Genomic DNA, 19,413 nt, shown 5'->3' with positions numbered 1-19,413 from the left:
TTTCTATACTAACCAGGAGTACCCAATTCCCCCACTCACATATGTAGAATCTCTTTCTTCAGAGTGACAAAAAAATAATCCATAGTGAATAAATAAAGAAATTTCTCTAAGATTTATAATCCCCATCAGCTAGTAACAATACAGCTTCCACTTGCTGGGCCTGACTATGTGACAGGCCCTCTGCAAAGCAGTTGATATGCAAAATATAATGCAAAAGTCCTGTATAGTAGTTATATCTCCATTATACACATGAGGAAACTGAAGCTCAGAGGAGTCAACTGAACTGACTCAAGGCTACCCAGCTGGAAAATGGCAGAGCTGGGTTTGAAACTCTGGCATTTTGACTTCCAATGCCCATCTATAGTGCCTCCCAGCAGAGGGGACCTTGTCACCATATTGATTATGGGGAGAGATCAAAAGATACTGCCATCTCCTAGAAAGTAAATAGTCCAGTCCAAGGGTCCAGTCCAGTATTACACACCCTATGGGTGTCCAATAAATAGTTGCTGAGTGACTAAGGGCAAAGAGAACCTTGTCCACAGAAGGAGGGAAATGGCATCAACAGTCTTTAAAAAGAGTTCCATGTAAATGCATGTGTCACAGCTTGGACATCAGTCACTGCTGTATTTCCAACTGGGCCTCTCCAGCTTGGCAGTGGCCCCCAAGCACCTCATTTGTTACACCCTCGCATGCAAAGGTTTACAACATATCAGTGAGGTAGTGAGATAAATCAACAGTGAAATTTCAATAAAATGTAAAGTTCTATTCTACCCTGTATACCCTCCAAGACTGTAGCCATGATACTAAATGATACATGTTCCCATGAAACTATTAGCTACCATTTCTGAGCACTTACATTGTATATCACTGAAAGTCTATTTAAGGCCAGGACCTAGTCATTCTCATCTTTATATGACCACTGTCTCAGCTACTTGGACCTAGGAAAGCAATAATCAGTATTTCAAATATAAATGACATTTTTACTAAACAGTGAGAAAACAGATGAAGGCTTAAGAGCCATAATACCAAGCTTCCAAAAAGAAAACTTCCACACTCCTCACTTAGATGTTCAACATTAGACTCCTCCAAATAAGTATCAGAGAAAAATAAAAGGCAGTGCCCAATCTAAAACGGTGAAATAAAGGGGAGACAAAATGAGGCCATGGGCCTCAGTGTTACTCTAAACCAGTGGTTCTAATCTTTTTTGGGGTCATGAATTCCTTTGAGAATTAAATGAAAGTTACAGATCCTCTCTCCACAGAAATAAACAGAACCAAAATTCAGCACATACTCCTGACAGCAGCATGGACACTCCCCCATCTCAATCTCTTAAGGCTCCACAGACCCTTGAGTTCATAACCTTTCCTTAGAATCTGCATTTTAGCCCTAACTAGAGGCAACCCAAATTCATCAACCTTTCTGTTTGTTAGCAGTCAGTAAGGGAAAATGAAGACAGGGGCAGCAGACCCAGTACTAGCCATGTCTCATTGCCACCACAACGAACAGCCCCTGCTCCCCTCACTACCAGATTCATATTATTAAGCCACAGTAACAAACTATGGGGTAAGCATGTTTTGCTCCCCCAACTAGAAGGTAAGAAATTCACAAGCAGGGGTCATAGCTGACGAATTAATTATCTAGATAACGGTTTACTTAAAGAACAGATTTAAAACAACCTATTCATTATCTTTTATTGTAAAGAGAGGTATAAATTAATGTAGTACAGGAAAAGGTAATCTGGTACATAACTAGCAGATCTTAAAACAAAGTATTTTCCTAAATTGAACCCCTGGGAGCTTGAAATACAAGAGTAAGTCTGTTAAAAATGTACTTTCTCATCTTTATAGTCCTGATTTCCCTCTATGGCACAGATCTGGCCATCAATGGCATATATGCCAGCATACAGCAGCCCTAAGGGGATGAGGGAAACTGCCAGTGGGGCCTGAGAGGCTGTGAGCAGGAGTCTTGCTTCTTACTGTGAAGATATTTAAGAAACATTTGCTGACATCAATGCTGCCTGGATTCCTGGGTTATATGCTTAGAGATACAATGATGAAAAGTACAGCCCCTGACTTCAAGAAGTTTAAAATGCAACTGGATAAGGAGAAAAGAAAGCAGGCAATCAGAACACAGCTGTTAGGGCTAAACTCAGGAGGTCAGGTAAGGGGCTGACCACTGTAGGCAGAGAAAGTTTTCTGAGGGAAATAAAATCTAGGGCAGACCTAAAGAATTAAGGAAGTGGGAGGTTATAACTCAATGATAGAGTTCCTGCTTAGCATGCACAAGGTCCTGGGTTCAATCCCCAGTACCTCCATTAAATAAATAAACAAACAAACAAACCTAATACCTCCTCCTCAAAAAAGGAAGAAAAAAAAAAGAATTAAAAGGAATTAGTTAAGTTGTTTTTTTTTGGTTTGATTTAGTTGGGGGTAGGGGGTGGCAGAATATACCATAAAAAAGGAAACAGTATACAAAAAGGTCCAAAAGCAAGGATCTCTGGGAGAGCTACTGTCACCCAACATGGCTGGAACACTGAGTTTAAGGAGGGAAGTGAACAGAGACAGGCAGAGCTTCTGGAAGGCCCTTACATAATCGAAATTTATATAGACCCCACTCCCCCTAGATGAAGTCACAGCCCTTAAATGCTCTTGCTCCTCCTGGCTTTTTTTTTTTTACCTTACTTGGGAATAATTTTAATTTGCAGAAAAATTTCAGATATCACAGAGTTCCCATATGCCCTTCACCCAACTTCCCCTATGTTAACATAACCACAGTACACATGTAAAAACAAAGAAATTATCTTTGGTACAAAACCCTAAATTTACAGACTTTATTCGGATTTCACAGTTTTTCCATTCATTCTTTTTTCTGTTCCAGGATCCAATGCCACATTCCACTTAATTCAAAGACTTTAAAAAATTCCTTCCTTTACTTCTGAGCACCAGTTTTATCATTTATTATCTCTCTCTCCATCTATGTCTCTCTTTGCCCCAACATCACCAGCCCACTCAATGTAAATACTACACCATTTCAGAACAGAAAGGAAGTTCTCCAAAACAGATGATATGGGGTAGGGAGAACTATTAAAGATTCAAGGGAATTTAATAAAATTAAATAACTGACATATTTACATGGGAAAGATGTGTGTGCACATGAGCACACATGTGCACACACCCACCTCCCTTCTCCCACCTACATTTACAAAAAGAACTTGGCCTATGACGCTGCTTCTACTATGGAAGAGAAAAATTCAAGCAGATCTGTTTATACTTCTTCAGTCTTGAGAGCAAGTAATAAATCGCCTTTAATCTTTCTCTCTTCAAACACCCCATTCACCCCAAGGAGTCAAGCCAAAATCACCTGAAACACTCAACTCATCCTTGTAACAAAATGCCAGCAAAATCATCTGGGACACAGAAGAGGAAAGAAAGATGATTCATCCTCTTTCTTCAATTTTCACTAAGGACTCTAATCATTAGGACAGAATTCCATTATGTCACAACAATCTTCTTAAAGGTACTTGGACAATATCAGTCATACTTCTTTCTATTACATTTATGACCCACATTCTAAGCCTCCAACTCCTAAAATTCCCCAACCAAAAACCTTGATTAATGTTGATTTCTAGAATCAAGGATGAATCCTGTGCAGAAATCACTGAAATGTCAATGAAAACTGCCGATTTTTTTCTACAATTAAAACACAATTGTTTGAAAAAAATAAATCCATAATTGTTAACAGTGGTCATCCCTAGGAAGTAGAATTTTAAGGAATATTTTAACTTTCCTGATATAATTCAGCCACTGAGAGCTATTTACCCAACATTCATCAAATACATAAGAAGTGTGGCTGTGTGTCACAATTAGGAGAGGTAGGAAAAAGAAAAACCTCTCTCTTGTGGAGGATACAGTCTACATCTGCACTCCCCAATACCCTGGCCACTGAAGGTTTAATAAAAATTAAATAAAATTTAAAATTCAGTTTCTCAGTCCCACTAGTTACATTTCAAGTAGAAACACGTGGCTAGTGGCTGTTGTAAAGGACATTGCGGAAAGTTCTATTAGACAAGGCTGATCTAAAAGAAGCCCTGATGCTAATTCAGACCTCAGAAACAGAGGAAGGATCTAGGGAAGGCTTCTGGGAAGATAGGCACTTGAACTAGTTATTAAAGCGAGCATTCCAGGCTGGCTGATGACACGAAACACATGCCACTGGCCCTTCCCTTCAGAATCATGCAATACCAAAATTTCCAGAGCCATTTCCCCAAAACCAAAAGCAGAATGTTTCAAGGAAGCATTATAGAAATGAACTGGGTAACAGGCTCTGATTGTGTTTTGCTATAATAAGCTTAGATGAAAAGACTAGATTATAAAGTCCAATTAGGAATTCACTAAAAAGAAGTGGAAAACGGAACTAGAATAAACTGCTAGATTACTCTGGAAATCTTTAACAGGTAAGCTAAACTAGGGATCAAGGGGACAAACCAAAGAACACACTATGCTCACCCAAATACCTTTCAGTGGGAGAAACATTTCCCAATAATCAAGGTCAATATGTGAAATCGTAGGTGATTAACCCCACAGAGAGAAAAGAGAGCACACACACAAAACCAGCCTGATAGAACTGTATAACAATTTGGTACTTTCTAAGGGACGGGGGTGGGGGTGTATGGTTACTCTCCTTTCCCTGAATCTACCTGCATTACCTAAATATGTGCTGCCTCAGTTCCTTCATCTGTAAAATGGGCACAGGATAACACCTATTTCTGAGGTCTATTACACGGATTCCTTTCAGTTAATACATGTAGAGTGCATAAAATGTGCCTGGTGTATAGAAAAGACTAAGGAAGGATTGGCTAATATTAATGCAGGAGTCTCTGAAGACCTAGTTTCACTTGGAGAGTATAACGATTTCCCCAGGGGTGAGCTCACAGTGGAAAGGGATATTGTATTGACTGTCATATTGGGAGGGCTGTTTGAAAAGTCTAATCTGTCCCAAGCTGAGTGAGCTACACAGACATCCTCCAACTATGTCCTCTGGGCTATTATAACGCCCAAAGCCATGGGGGGAACAGCTGCCAGGACTTCAGCAAGCTTTAGGATTTAGCTGTAGACCCCTGATATCAGGACTTAGGGTATCAGTGTTCAACTTTTTTTCAAAAATCCATCTTGGCTTACCAGCTGGACTATTCTGTTCTTCATTCAGGCATTAATTAGGCACCCATGACCAGTCAAGCACATTATTAGAAAAAGTGGAAAACAAAAAAGAACAAATTCCTAGCTTCAAGAAGTTCTACTTCTAGGAATTTCTCCCACAGGTATAATCTCACACGTGCAAAATGACATATATTCAGGTTTTCCCTACAGCATTGACTACAAAAGCAAAGAACTGGAAACAAATCAAATGCCCATCAAAGAAGGCTGGCTAATTACAGTGTATCTGTGTAGTGGAATACTATGAGGCTGTAAGAACAAGGAAGCTTCCTTTATGTTAACACTAAAAATCTCCCAAAATATTAAGTGAAAAAAAGATGTAGAACAGTAATTATAGTATGCTACTATTCATGTAAAGGGGTGGGGGAGCTCATACATATTTCTATTTGCTTATTTATATGTACACAGAGTATCTCTGGTAAAGACTGATGTCTCTGAAGGGGACAACTGGGTGGCTGGGGGACAGGGATGAGGGAACAGTATGGGTGTTTTGTGACTGCTGATACAGAACCATACAAACATATCACTACACAAAAACAAGTGATATGTATAGTATCACCAGCAAAGTGCTAACAGTACAGAGCTCCCGAGAAGAACGGTCTCAAAACAGTGGACACGAGAGGATGCTGAAGGATGAGCAGGAATTCACCAATCAGAGAAGGATTGGTAAAGAACTTCTCAGGAGGAACCAGCTTCATCAAAAACACAGAGGTAGAAAAAGAACAGTGTGTCCTGGAGACCGAGAAGTATGAGGCTGGGAAGATAGGAAGGGCCAAAATGTAAAGGATTCTACAGACCACACTAGTGATCTGAGCTTAATCTTATAGAAAAGCACTAAAGGGGAACAACAGTCAGGTTTTTGTCTAGTGCCTCCAGTGACTTGTTGAGAATAAATGAGAGAGGGAAGAATGAAGAGAAAGCTACCTTTGTAGGAGACTTCTGCAATCAAGCACAATACCCTACTTCTTGGAATTCCCAGTGCACGCAGCACAGTGGGTTTCACTTAACTAGCTTAACACTTAACTTACCATTTCAGAAAAACAGATCCTATCAATTGACCTCTTACTATATGCCAAACATTTTCATACATTTTCTCACAAAACCCTGTGAGACAGATATTAATGTCTTTATTTTATGCATCAGAAAACTAAGGCTCAGAAAAATCAAAGCTTGCCTAAAGTGACAGAATAAATGGAGGAACTGGGACACTAATCTGTCTATTTAATACCTATCCGAATATCACACAGGCGCCGGCCTTTGGCAATGTTTTCCCCAGTCTATGTAAAAATGAGAATTAGAAACACATATCTACATATATCCATGTAAAGCCGCCAACTTCCTTGAGAATGGCTATCTTTTATTCTGATATTAGTTCCTTTTTCTTTAACAAAATAGTGAATATCTTTTAAAATGTTCTTCTTGGCAAAACTAAAAATTGGTAAACTAATATTTATTTCCCCACCACTACACTGTTCAGCTGGTCTGTAAAAGCCAAATCTGGAACCACTGCACTAATAATGACATTTACAGAGCATGACCCAGGCATGATCTTAAGCTTCTTAAATACACTACCCATTGTAATGTGCACAGTGACCCTCTGAATAGACACTACTACATTCCCCTTTTTATAGATGAGGTGCCTGAGGGCACTTAAGTTTAAATGTCTTGTCTAAGGGTGTAGAGCTGACAAGAGGTGGGACTGGGGCTCAAACTGAGGCCATATGTCATAATGAGAGAAAGCTCAACCGAGGCCTCAGTCCTAACACCATGAATAGCAAACAGACCTCAACAATGGCTATTTGGCCTATGACCTACAACACTGACATGTGTGGGACACCAGTAAGACCCCAAAACTTGCTGCTACCTCGGGCAAGTACTCTCCCTCATGAAAAGAATAACCAGTAAATACATAGGTATGTGTGTATGCAAATGTCTCGTTAAATAATAACAATAAAAACAAAGAAAGTAAATTTTTAAATCTCCAAATTATTCCTTATTCAAGGCAAAACATGAACCTGGACCACTTTCTTAAAAAGTTCTTTGTTACAGTAAGATGAAATCTATCTTCCTAGTCAACACATTCTTACACTGAAATGTTTAGTCACGCTTAATTCTTTCAGTTAAGATCAGGAAAAAACAAAAAAACAAAAAAAACCAGGCCACTGGCCCCCTAAATTGTTTTACTTTCTGGTAGGTACAGAAATAGGGTGTTCCTTGTGTTACCTGAACGGAAGAATTGCTTTTGTTTTATGAATGGCATATAAGCTCTCTGAAAGAGGAGGAGGCATGTTTTGTATAACTGGTACTCTAAACAGTATACACACCTAAACATTGGTTGAATGGGGAGGAAAAAGGAAAAATAAAACTTGTCTCTCTATACCTCTATCCTCCAGAGTTACAGAGAACTAGTTTGTTCCCTCTTCTGCTTAACAGTCCTTAATTATTAAATATTAAAGTAAAAGTAATCACATATATTTAATATATTAAAATATTTAAACCTTATTTAAAGATTTTTGACCCATAAAGGGATGATATAACTAGTTTCATGGCCATTCCTGATTTTGACCAAGAAAAGGAAAATTAATTAATATACTGATGGCTCCTTCAAAACATGCATAGCTGAGGGCCAGGGAAACACCCTGCTGAAGAGAGAACTGAGGGTTTAGCTACAGCTATCAGCCGTTGACTTTAGTTCTCCTCATCTCTGGGGTGAAATCAGTTCTGCTAAGTGTAAAGTATACCAGGGAAGGTGTAGGGAGCAGCAGCTCAGAACAAAGGCTCTGAACCTGGCTGCTGCAGGGACCTACTAGCCCTGTGGCCTCGGGCAGGCTCCCTCAGGAAGCCTCTGTTCCCCAGCTAGAAAATGAAGCACCACCTTCCTCAGAGCAGAGGATTATCGTGAGGAGGATATGAGGGAACACTCAGGAGTCTCCTGGTACTCAATAAGAATATTGTTGTTAAATTAACTGCTATAATTAATTCAATTATTGTTCTAAGAAAGGGCGACTGCCTTACCTTCAAAGGTACTAAAGTCCAACAGATCTCCCTACTACTAATTTCTTGCTTCTCAGCTCAATTTTTCCTTCATATGTTTACAAGAAAAAACAAACATAATACAACCACACTGGAAAAAAAAAAAAAAAAAAGAATAGTTTAACCTTTTTTCTCCAAATCAAAAATAGTGAAATCACTGCGGAAAATTTGGGAAAACTCTGAAAAAAAATTAATCATTCAAAATTCTACAACATAGAGATAAATACTAACACTTCAGTATATTTCTTCCACTTTTTTCCATATGTATTTTAAAATAACTGGAACCATGCTGTTTATAGATGTATACCCTGCTTTTTTCTCATACTTAATTTTATTTTGTGTGCACCTTCCCATGTCAAGAATTCTCCAAACACATCCTTTTTTCATGACTCCAGACTTTTCCATAAAGTGACTATCCCCTTAAGGTTAAAACATTGAGATTGTTTCTTTCCTTTTTAATACACATCACTATAATTAACATTTTTGTATAAAACCTCAGTCCTCATCTGTAGTTCTCGGTCCATAAATACCTATAACTAGATCAAGGATTGTTTGTCTCTTAAAACATTGCCACACCATTTCCAGAAAGTTCACATCAGTTTGCGTGCCTGACAGGCCCATCATGTCACAGCAGTGACCACTACCTATTTCCTTTTAATTCCCAGTAAACAGAGAGACCCCCAAAAATCTGGAGTTACAACACAAATAGGGAATATCTGTTACTACACAAAGCTTTTGACAGTTGTAATTTGTATGAGATCACCGTTATCCCATTTGATATCAGACATGTTATCAGACATGTTATCTTGAATAAATTTGGAAAAGTTATAAATATCATCCTACACATTCACATTCATATATTAAAGTCATGACTTAAGTGCCTTACAGATAGACTCTTAAATAGTCTCCAATGTATTAAGAATTGTGTGGAAAAATGGGGGAGGCTGAAGTAGTAGAGTGTGTGCTTAGCATGCCCCAGGTCCTGGGTTCAATCCCCCGCACCTCCATTAAACAAACAAACAAGCCTAATTACCCACCCCTCCCCTCCAAAAAAGAAAGATACCACAAAAGCAGCATCCACCAGCCTTCCACCTACAAACTTAACAAGCATTTTTGAAAAATAAAGACCTAGTGATATCTTTTATCCCCAAGCATTTAGGTACACTATTCCCAGTGAAACAATTCCCTTGAAGTGAAAGCCACTCTAGCTGAAGATGCTGATTTCAAGAATCTAATAATCTTGTATTAATGCAGTGCTGACTTTCATTTGTACACAATCAATTTGTTACTGAACAAAGAATCCTTTTTAATTGCCAGTGGCAATTAACGATAATCATTTTCCTTTGTCTTATTCCTAAGTAGTGCAGGCTGTAATAGATGAAGCCTGGGTTTCGACCTTTTTTTTAAATAGAGATGGAGAGAAGTACCATGCAACAATTTTTTTTTTACACTTCAGGAGGCTATTAGCTGGAGCTGGCCAACATTCTTGCACCCCAACATTATTTAATAACTTTTTGAATTGCAATTTTTAAAAAAAGCATTATAGGGAGCTCTACACAAATAAGTCAAGAGGCAAGCGTATTTTTAATCTGTACATTTCTACGTGCTTAGAAAGTTTTCTCAGAAGAAAATCTGAGAAATTAGGACCTGTTCAGATACTTTTCTATTTGCCAAAGAAAATACAGATTTAAGATCATTATATGACCAAACATTTCTTTCTTCTTTCTGTTGGACAAATTTACTTACAGTTCTGTTATACCTGGGTCTGAATCCAGGTCAGAAATGAAATGCTCAGCTTTTTCAATATACTGTACTGACTAGAAAGACAAGCTGGTATATGTGGCTGTAGATTCTTTTGAAAAGAATGGAACCTAATGTGTCTCTGAATATGAATATCTTTAAGATTAATACAGGACTGACTCCCAAGGAGCCAGAAACTAATCAGAATAGTCTATTCAACATTTACCTCCCTCACCCCATTCCATATTATATGTATAGTTAATTATTTATAACTGACTACCAATTCCTCAGGGGACGGAACTATATAGGTTATTCTTATATCCCAGTGAGACAAGACTATCTAATAAAATAAACATAAATTTCTGAATTAGACAGACATGGATTTATAACACAGCCCTACCACTTATTAGCTGTGTGGCCCTGCTCAAGACACTTAGGAAATATGCGTGTATGTATGTATAGGGATTAAATGCTGACCAGGAGGGCATGCCATCTAAGAGTTTCAAGCCTAAAAATGGCCATTATAGTCAGTGCACACATCTCCCCCACTGTGCCTCCCCCCCCTAAAAAAAGGGAAAAATGCTTTGGCACCAGCTTGGCTTCAATTAGCATGTATGTAGTGGGGGCCTACTATGTACAAGGTATGGTGGGAAATCATTGGAAATAACGAGTATAACCCCTTTGTTTTTCTAAAGAAGAAAATGCAGTCAAGAGAGGTGAAAATGATTTGGCCAAAGTCACACAGCAGTAAGCTGTAGAACCTAGATTTTCTTATTATCAATTCAGCATTCTTTATACCATAGGAAGCTGTCTCTCAATTGTTCAACTTTGATTACCAAGTGCAAATATTATAATAGTGATGAGTAAGAGAACATTTTCCAAATAAGAATGCAGAGACACTAGGAGAGCGAAAAAAGTATGAAATACCTATACTATATAGATGCATAATGCAATTGTCACAACTGCCACAAATTCATAAAATGAAAATGTTCAATCAATAAAGGAATGAGACAGGCAAATCTGGCTATTTTCAACTAAAATAAATATTACTTTCCTATGATGATGCTTCATGGCTGAAAGGACCTGGTTCTCTGCTAATACAACAACTTCATGGTGTTTCTTAATATCAGAGAAGCAAGTAAATGAAAACTAGACTGACAGATGCCAAATATTATTTTTAAGAATTTTTCACAGATGAAGCCCAATAAAGCACTGTATCAAAAATGAAACAAATTAATTTTCAGGAAGATGAACATAAATGATTTGTTTGCATTTCTTAATACCAGCAACTGAAGCGCTACTGCCATTGCTATTTGAGAGAGCCTATGTCAACAGTGACTCAGCCTGAAAAATTCCACATTGTTTTTAAGAGATACATGGTTTTAGTTATGTAGCTGATACACTCTGGATGCTCCTTTCTCCCCAAATTACAAACTAATCTTCAACCAAATAGCTGAAAAAGAGGCAAGAGTTCATTTTATATTTGAAAAAGCATGCAACAAAGGTAATGCAATTCATTCTACTGCATCTCCCAGGGAAAGAGCCCCCTTCCCTACTCTGGGCCAATTCTGTGTTACAGGATTTGATTGAGGTGGGGGGCAGCGGTTAAAAGTAGCACCAGGAGTCTGGTCCCACTCCCAGCTCTAACATGGTATGTGATCCAGGACAAGAATCTACAATCAGAACTGGATGGCACACAAGACTTCAGGCTAGGAATGTGAAGCCCAGAGAGGTGAATGCACTTTGTCCAAGGTTCCATCTAATTAGGTTAAGGCCAGAAAGTCTCCTGCCTGTACGCCCTGGACTCTTTCAACTACGACAGGAAGCCTGTCACCATGCTACTAGCAAGCCTTCCATTTCCCCATCTGTAAATGAGAAGACTAGACTAGGTACAGATCTTCAAACTATTGCTTGAAACCCAAAGGATTTCTGCTAGTTACCGTCCCTCTTTAAGCAGAGAATCTCCAAGTTTATCTATTTCATAAACCGTGAAAAAGAAATTTTAAACAACTGAACTAGATGATCAATAAAATGTCACACTGACTGGATATACTAACACACTGTTTAGACTGCTACTTGGTGAATGACAATAGTTGAAGCAGATCACAGGAAGGCCCTACAAGAGACCTAACACCTCTCGGAACACCACAGCAGACCAAAGAGGGGAAAGCAGACAAGACCAGAGGGACATGAACAACCACTCTCACCTTTTCAGTCTCCAATGTATCAACCTGATGTGTTTCCTCATCACATCACATACTGACCAAATACCTACGAGGCTACAGTTTACAATCAATCATCTGTGCAACCCTCACTCCTCCCACACTGTCTTTGCCAAAAGTCACCATCAGGCCCATGGATCTGCACATAGAAAACTTCTTCCATGTGTCCAGTATCAACAGGAATGACTATTTTGATTTTTTATTGTCCCAAATGCTTTGACCTTCATCATACCAAGAAAAAAAAGGGGCAATAGGGAAGGAAGAGGGGACACAGTCAAAAAGAAAGGTTAGTATAAAAAGATAGGAACTTTAATCAGACCAGTTACATGGAGATTTTCTAGGCAGGGCAAGGAACAACTGAAGACATGTTACTAGGTTAAAAACAGTTGTCTGTCACCATCGCCTGCTCCACACCCCACCCCCAACTGGCATATTAATTGTTCCAGAAGGCCAAGGCTACCACCTTAGATTTCTGTTGCACCCAATTCCATCATGAAAGCAAATGTTGATACAGGGGCTGGAGACTCTGCTACTATCAGAGAAATCTGACAGTCTTTGGAACATCAGTTACCAGTTTAGGAAGAAAAAAACAGCTCTTTGTTCTTATGTTTCCTCTCTTCCTATTATGTAAAATAAACTTAGGCTTTCAGCATGCAGAAACTTTCTATGCTGTCAGCAGTATTAAAACTCTGGAACACAAATTTAAGTGGTTCTGCATACACAATTGTTTTTATTCTTAATTAGATGGCACTTCCAAGTTATGAATAAAAACAACTATTTATACCAACATGGGAGACATAAACTCAAATAAATTCAGAGAATTAATCATGATCATCACAAGGCCAAAATTTAGAAATTAACAGAAATGAACCAAAATTCTTAAAGTCAATAATGGTGAAAGCAAATGCCACTGATAATTAAAATTATCAGACTCTGCTTGTCACAAAATTTAAAGTCCTAAGAACTCAAAAGGTAAAGGAGCCATACAGATCTACTATCCAGCCTCCTTCACTGTCTTATGTACAAATGCCCTAATATTTGATGAGTCAATGGTCCATTTCTGTAGATGACAGTGCATGTTCTTTATTTCAAATGTGTTCACAGAGAACTACTTCTAAATAAGTGCTGAAGTAAACAAAGTTTGATCATAGCTCAGTTAAGAAAGTCCTTCCAGTAAATTCTCCTTCACAGCTAGACGGCTGTTTTAATATGCAATTGACCTGGGCCACAGGGGTAAAAAAATCAGGAGGTTGATTTACTTAAGAAATAAAATAAATAAACCTAGAACATGCAAAAGGTTCTCTCCCCCAAGTTAAGGAAGGAAAATAGTTGGATGATTTTCTGTAAAAACCACCTCTTCCTCTGAATGAATTTCCTAATCCCCACCCCCAACATAAGATCACTGAAGAAAGCAGCTCAAGGAAAGGTGGCTAAGGTACATTTCCCAGGAAATAAACCAAAACCCCAACCATATCGGCCATTTTCTGACACCCATTTCTCACTCTATCAAATGGCCTGGGTAGTGCCAGGGCCCACCCACATACTCCTGATACAGCAATGAACCCTCTCCCTTTCCCAAATTCAGCCTGGATCTGCCTAGAGGCATTCCGCTCCTGTGGCTGGGAACGCCAGCAATACCAGAGGGCAGAAATCTGAGTGACACTTGGCACTCTCTCTTTCAACAAACAATCACAAAGGCCTTTCCAAACCCAGGCCGTCACTATTCTGAAGACCAGGAAGCTGAATTCTTCCCGGAGCAGAGGTGAAAAAAAATAAGCCCACCCTCCCCAACCCTTCCCGGAGGTCACACAGCAAACCAGAGACCATTAGGGAAGGCAGCTTCTGCAGACCTAGAGCAGTAAACCCTAAGTGCGGCCATAACCTCTGGTGGGATTGGGAAATACTTGAGAACTGGCATTTCCTCAGCCAAGGATAAAACAAAAATATACTTGTCAGCTGGAAAACAAAAAACAAAAAGCACACTCCAAAGTTCTCCCAAGCGGTGCTGGCTTGGAGGTGGAAGACGGTATAACTGTCTCTTTATAATAGCTCAGAGGAGGGAGGGAAAGTGAGAAAGAGATGACAGACCTGTGAGCAGCCGCACTCTCCTTTTTTGAAGGACACAAAGCTACAAAGCCCAGGGATCCAAAGGGTCTGGGGAACAAAATGGGAGTGGGAAAGAAAACTGGGCAATGGGAAGAGATCCACTCCCATCACCATAACCTTGGTAGAAGTGGGGGAAATAGGGAAGACACTCCCAGGCTCCAGAGAGCAGTAACCAGTCAACCAACCTTCACCTATTTATCCAGATCTCACAGGATCCCTTGAGATAAAACCCTCAGGGTCAGCATGCTGAGAGAATCTGCAGTCTAAATCAGAGCCTGGAGAGTCCGAGGCCCAACCGAGTCCCTTCTTCAAAGCTGAGGGATGGAGACTAGAGAAAGGCACATCTGAAGAGGGAAAGCACTCAGTGGAGAATGGGCGGGTCAAGGAGGGGGGAGCTGGGAGAAACAAGTCTGATTGGAACTAAACGGGAAGGAGTCTAGCAGGATACAAGAAGAAAGAAAAAACAAGGAAGAAAACAAGGCAATGAAGTACAGAACTGGGAGAGGGACACCAAAAGGGAGACTCTAGCCAAGAACTGAGGCAGCTCCAAGAGGGAACTGGGGTAATGACAGGTAGGAATGGTTGAGAAAACATCTCTATACTAGGCAGAGTTGGAAAAGAGACTCAAAAAACAGGTTAAGAGGCAGGGCAAAAAAAAAAAAAAAGGACAAATACGAGAAAGGAGAGGGGTAGCTGAATCAAAATAGTGGGGAAAGAGAAGATAAGGTGGAAAACTTAGAATTGAGAGGCAATAGAGGTGCGAGGCAGCTACAAGATAACCAGGGTAAAAGAGGATGGTTCCAAGAGGGGACAGCAGTAGGAAAGTTGAAATGGGTCCAAAAAATTGGTGAACAAATGGACAGCTCCGAAAGGGGCAGAGCTGAGAGGAAAACATTAAATAGAGAGAATGGGGCAAAACAGAACAAATGAAAGGGCAGGTGCAAAAAGCATTTGGGGCAGGTATGAGATGCAGTATGGGAAGGAAAGGAGCTACGGATCAGACAGAAATTACCAATGGTTTGGTGAAGTAAAAGGCAAATCCAAGAAGGACCAAAATGGAGAGAACAGGATTCGGCAACAGAGGAGGCTGTAAGCAGGTCTTAAGCTGTTAAGAACTGAAACAGAGACAAGTCAAAAGAAGGGGGCGCAAATGAATGGAACAGCTTATAAGCTGGCCAATAAGGAGGTGGAGAGAAGAAGAAACCGCAAGGAGAATATTGGAGCACAACTGGCAACTGCATGGCATGAGACTGCGGAGAGACTGAGTTAGGGAGAAAGGTCAGAGAAGTGAGTGGTAGAAATGAGAGAGCTGCAGAGTCAGAGAAGGGGGAGGAGGCTGCTTCGTGGAAGGCAAAGACGGAAAGCAAGCAGGTTGGAGGGCTCAGCGAGATCTGAGATTGGACGAGGGGTAAAGTGGAGAGGCAGAAAGGTCTGGAAGGGAGGAAAGGCTCTGAATGGCAAACGGGAGCAAGATCTGAGTACGGGAGGAGGCAAGCAAGGTGCAGCCGAGTCCGAGAGGGGGCAGGGGACTGAAGTGAGGCAGACAAGGGTCAGAGAGCCCAGGGGTGCAGCAGGTCTTGTGACTGGGCAGTAGGGCCCAAGAGGGAGGTGGAAGTAAGTCCAAGAAAAAGACATGAGGGCAGCAGTGTCAAGACGAACAAGGTCTTGTATGGATCTCCAAGGAGGTGGAATCGCAGGTCCTAAAGGGACAGCTCCTGAGGGTGCAACAGAGGAGGGTAACACTAGATGGGTCAAAGAAGGGGACAGATCCAGGGTGGTGAGAGTAGAATCGGATAAGGCAAAAGGGTCACGAATATCAAAGTGGGGGTCTAGAATTAAGAGATGCGGAAGAGTCACGAAGAAGGTGGGTCCCATGAGCACTGCAGAGTCCAAGAGGGGCGAAGGGCATTACTGAGGGGCGGAAGAGACGCAGAATTGGGAGCAGAGTGGCTGAAGTGAGGGGGTGGGGGACCAAGGCAGACACCGAGATCCCAATGGGTTGGAAGGTGGGGGCAGACGCGGCGACGGCAGGGCTGGGGCGGGCAGGGGCAAGTCCGAAGGGCAGGCGGGCCCCGGCGGGCCGGGCCGCAGCGCGAAGCGGCGGGGGCGCCGGGGCCCAGGGGACTGGGGGGCCGCTCCCTCCCCTCCCCCTCCGGCTCCTCCATTGTTCGCGGGCTCCGGGCCCCGCGGTCCCCGCCTCCCCCTGGACCCCACAGCGGGGCGGCGCCCGGCCTCGCCGCCGGGGCCCGCGAGCTCGCGCACTCACCAGCTGGGCGCCCTCAGCGCGGCCCCGGCCTCCGGGATCCCAGCAGCGACGACGGCGGCCCCGGCGCCATGTTCTGCTGCTCTTCGTCCAGCGGCGGCTGAGGCGGCGGCGGCAGCTCCGGCGGCGGGGGGCCGGGCGGACCCTCCCTCGCGGGCTCCCTCCTCCGCCTCCTCCACCTCCTCCTCCCGCCGCTCCGCTGCTCTCCCTCGGGGCGGGGGGCGGGGAGGGGAAGGGGGGAGGGGCGGGAACCAGGGGGAGGGCGGACCAGCCTCGCTCTCTCGCTCCCTCCCTCCTTCGCAATGGCGGCGGCGGCGTCGGCGGCGCCTCCTTCCTGCGGCCGCCGCTCCCGTGCGCGCGCCCGTTGCTACTGCGCGTGCGTGGCGCGGGGACCGTTGAAGGGGGATAACGGCCCCCGAGCGCGCGCTGCGAGGGGATAACTGGCGCGAGGCAAGGGAGAAGCGAAAGCGCGTGCGCGCCCCAAAGGCTCACTGCCACCGCGGCGGCCTGCGTCCTCCTGCGTCCAGGGAACGGGCGCGGGGGATGCAGTGCGCGTGCGCCCCAAGAAGATGCTGCTACTGCGATAGCTGCGGCGCGAGACTAAGCGCGAGGGGACCCGCGACCGAGCAGAGGGAATTGGGTGGGCAAGTGCGCGTGCGCAGGAGGGGCTGCCAGCCGCCGCAGCTACTCGCGCGAGGCGGAGGGAGTGGCCCGCGGCAGGCGGGCGCGCCCGTGTTTGCGCGCGCCTGAAGCAGCCGATGCCCACCTCGCGCTGGCTCTTGGAGAAACCAGAAAGGGAAAGGCATGGCCCAGCTTTGGGGGCGGAGGCGAAGGGCGCGATCCCGCTCGCGCGGGACCTGACCAGCCAATGAAAGGCAAGGGGAGGTGGGTTTGCCGCGCGAGCCGCAGCCCCCGGGATAACGGAGGACGAGAGAGGGAGCGACGTAACGTGGGGCGGTGGGGAGGGGCTGAGGAGGAGGGAGCGCACCCAGTGAGGGAGTTGATTGGGGAACACGAGGAGGCGTGGCCCGCCTTAGACCAATCCAAGCCTCGCAATTCGTCGTTCCGGAAGAATGGGCGGGGCTGAGGAGCGCGTGCTCTTTTCCCTGGCGGTGAAGAAAATCTGCAGGCATTACGCGCGTTATTACAACTTGCTCTGGGTTCTTTGATCACCTGATCCCGGGAGAGGGGCGAGGGCCTGGTCCCTTGTGTAGCCCTGGCCTCCAAGTCAGCATTGTGCAAATGACTGCAAATCAAATGTCAGTTCGGGTCCCCGGAGGGGAAACAGTAGTGATGGGAAGGAGCATCGCTGTAACCCTTGAGTTCCTGTGAATTGAAGAGGGGTTCCTCTGGGACCCCTCCGGAAGTAGGAACCGTGAAAGATGAACGTTCTGGGAACCCTAGTCAATATTTAAGGAATGCATGAAGAAAGTCTATGCTGCTAATTGCATTTTTAGTTTCTTTACTCAGTCCCTCCATCTAAAAAGTGGAGTGATGATCTTACCTGTTTAGTAAGGTTTGTTGTGAGAATTTAATGAGTTACGTTTGTAAAGTGCTGAAAATCATGCCTTGCTCTATAAACGCTGATAAATTACACGCACTCAAGTTTAAAGCATCCCGTTAAATAAAGTTTTTCTAATTACTGATTAGGATTGGTTTCATTCACACACACACCTTTTTTTAAACTTAACACTTTAATGCATGAAATTTGATTTTTAGACGTTCATGTTTTTTAAAGTTTGTTTTTAGCACTGTGGGCTAAACAAATCCAGTGTGTGGGCCAGATTTTCTTTAGGCTGCCACTGCAAACCCTGGTTTGTAAGTGATTTTGAGATCTACCACTTGAGAACACCAGAAAGACAGAAGAAAGGACATTGGATTCCCCTACTTCAGATTAATATGTGTTTATAACTCCAATGCAGTGTTCTAGGTCCTTCCAAGCTTAGGAAAATTTGTGAACTGCCAGCACCTAGAGAAGAGAGAAAACTGGGCTCACTCGATTCAGATACTCATCTCTCCTTATTCTGGAGCAAGTCAGTTCTGCCTTATTCATTTAACTCTCACTTGAAGTCACTTCCTCAGCGTGGTCTCCCAGATTTGGCCTGACGCCTCATACTTTGATAAAAAATGGGCACTTTCTGCTAGGCAACATTCTAAAGCACTCACTTAATCCTTACAACACCTTACAAATAGGTTAAAGGTATTATTATACTTAATTAAGGCACAGAGAGGTTACACAGCTAGTGAGTGGCTGATAGGAGACTCAAACCTAAACAACCAGGGTCAGATAACTATGCATCAAGTACTTCTTCATAGCACTCCATCAGGGGTTGAAGTTCTGTACTGACATCATTATCTTATGTGTGAGTCCTCTGAAGGCAGAGACTTTGGCTAGTTCCTCAGTCTGGCAAATGGCCCACACTAAATACTTGTTAATGAATAAATGAGTGAATCCAATGCTAAACAAAGGAGATGATAACTGGCACTGGGGCATGGTAGCCAAGACAAATTCCTTGTTCAATGACTAATCCCTACCCCTCTTTCAGATATTAGCTTAGCTGTCCCTTCTTCTGAGAGGCCCTCCCTGATCTGCTAGCCTGATTAGGCACCTCCTCCAGGCTGCTACGGCCCTTTTAGGTCCTCCAACCAAGCCCAGGCCACCCTGGGTTGTCCCTAATTCGTGGTAAGTCTTTCTCTCTCACTGGACTGAGTCTCTTGAGGACAGGGTAGGGGCTGGCTCAGTCACCGTTGATGCTCCTAGCACGGGTCCAGGCACAAAGCAGGGACTCAGGCAGAGTTTCCCTGGCTGGAGGAACAGAACCATCAAGGAGGGCCT

The 19,413-nt window shown here is 43.1% G+C and overlaps 1 protein-coding gene across 1 annotated transcript in view; it reads right to left on the bottom strand.

Moving 5' to 3' along the window:
- ARHGAP35 (Rho GTPase activating protein 35) overlaps positions 1–16,799 on the bottom strand; it is a 108,946-nt gene extending 92,147 nt beyond the window's left edge. The window contains exon 1 of the mRNA XM_031458950.2: positions 16,581–16,799. The gene's annotated coding sequence lies outside the window, so the exon portion shown is untranslated. The remainder of the gene's footprint in view (positions 1–16,580) is intronic.
- Between the last annotated feature and the right edge of the window lie 2,614 nt (positions 16,800–19,413).

This window comes from Camelus dromedarius, chromosome 9 (genome assembly GCF_036321535.1).
Source record: "Camelus dromedarius isolate mCamDro1 chromosome 9, mCamDro1.pat, whole genome shotgun sequence".
In the NCBI taxonomy this organism is placed as follows: domain Eukaryota; kingdom Metazoa; phylum Chordata; class Mammalia; order Artiodactyla; family Camelidae; genus Camelus; species Camelus dromedarius.
This window is presented reverse-complemented; position numbering and strand designations above follow the sequence as displayed.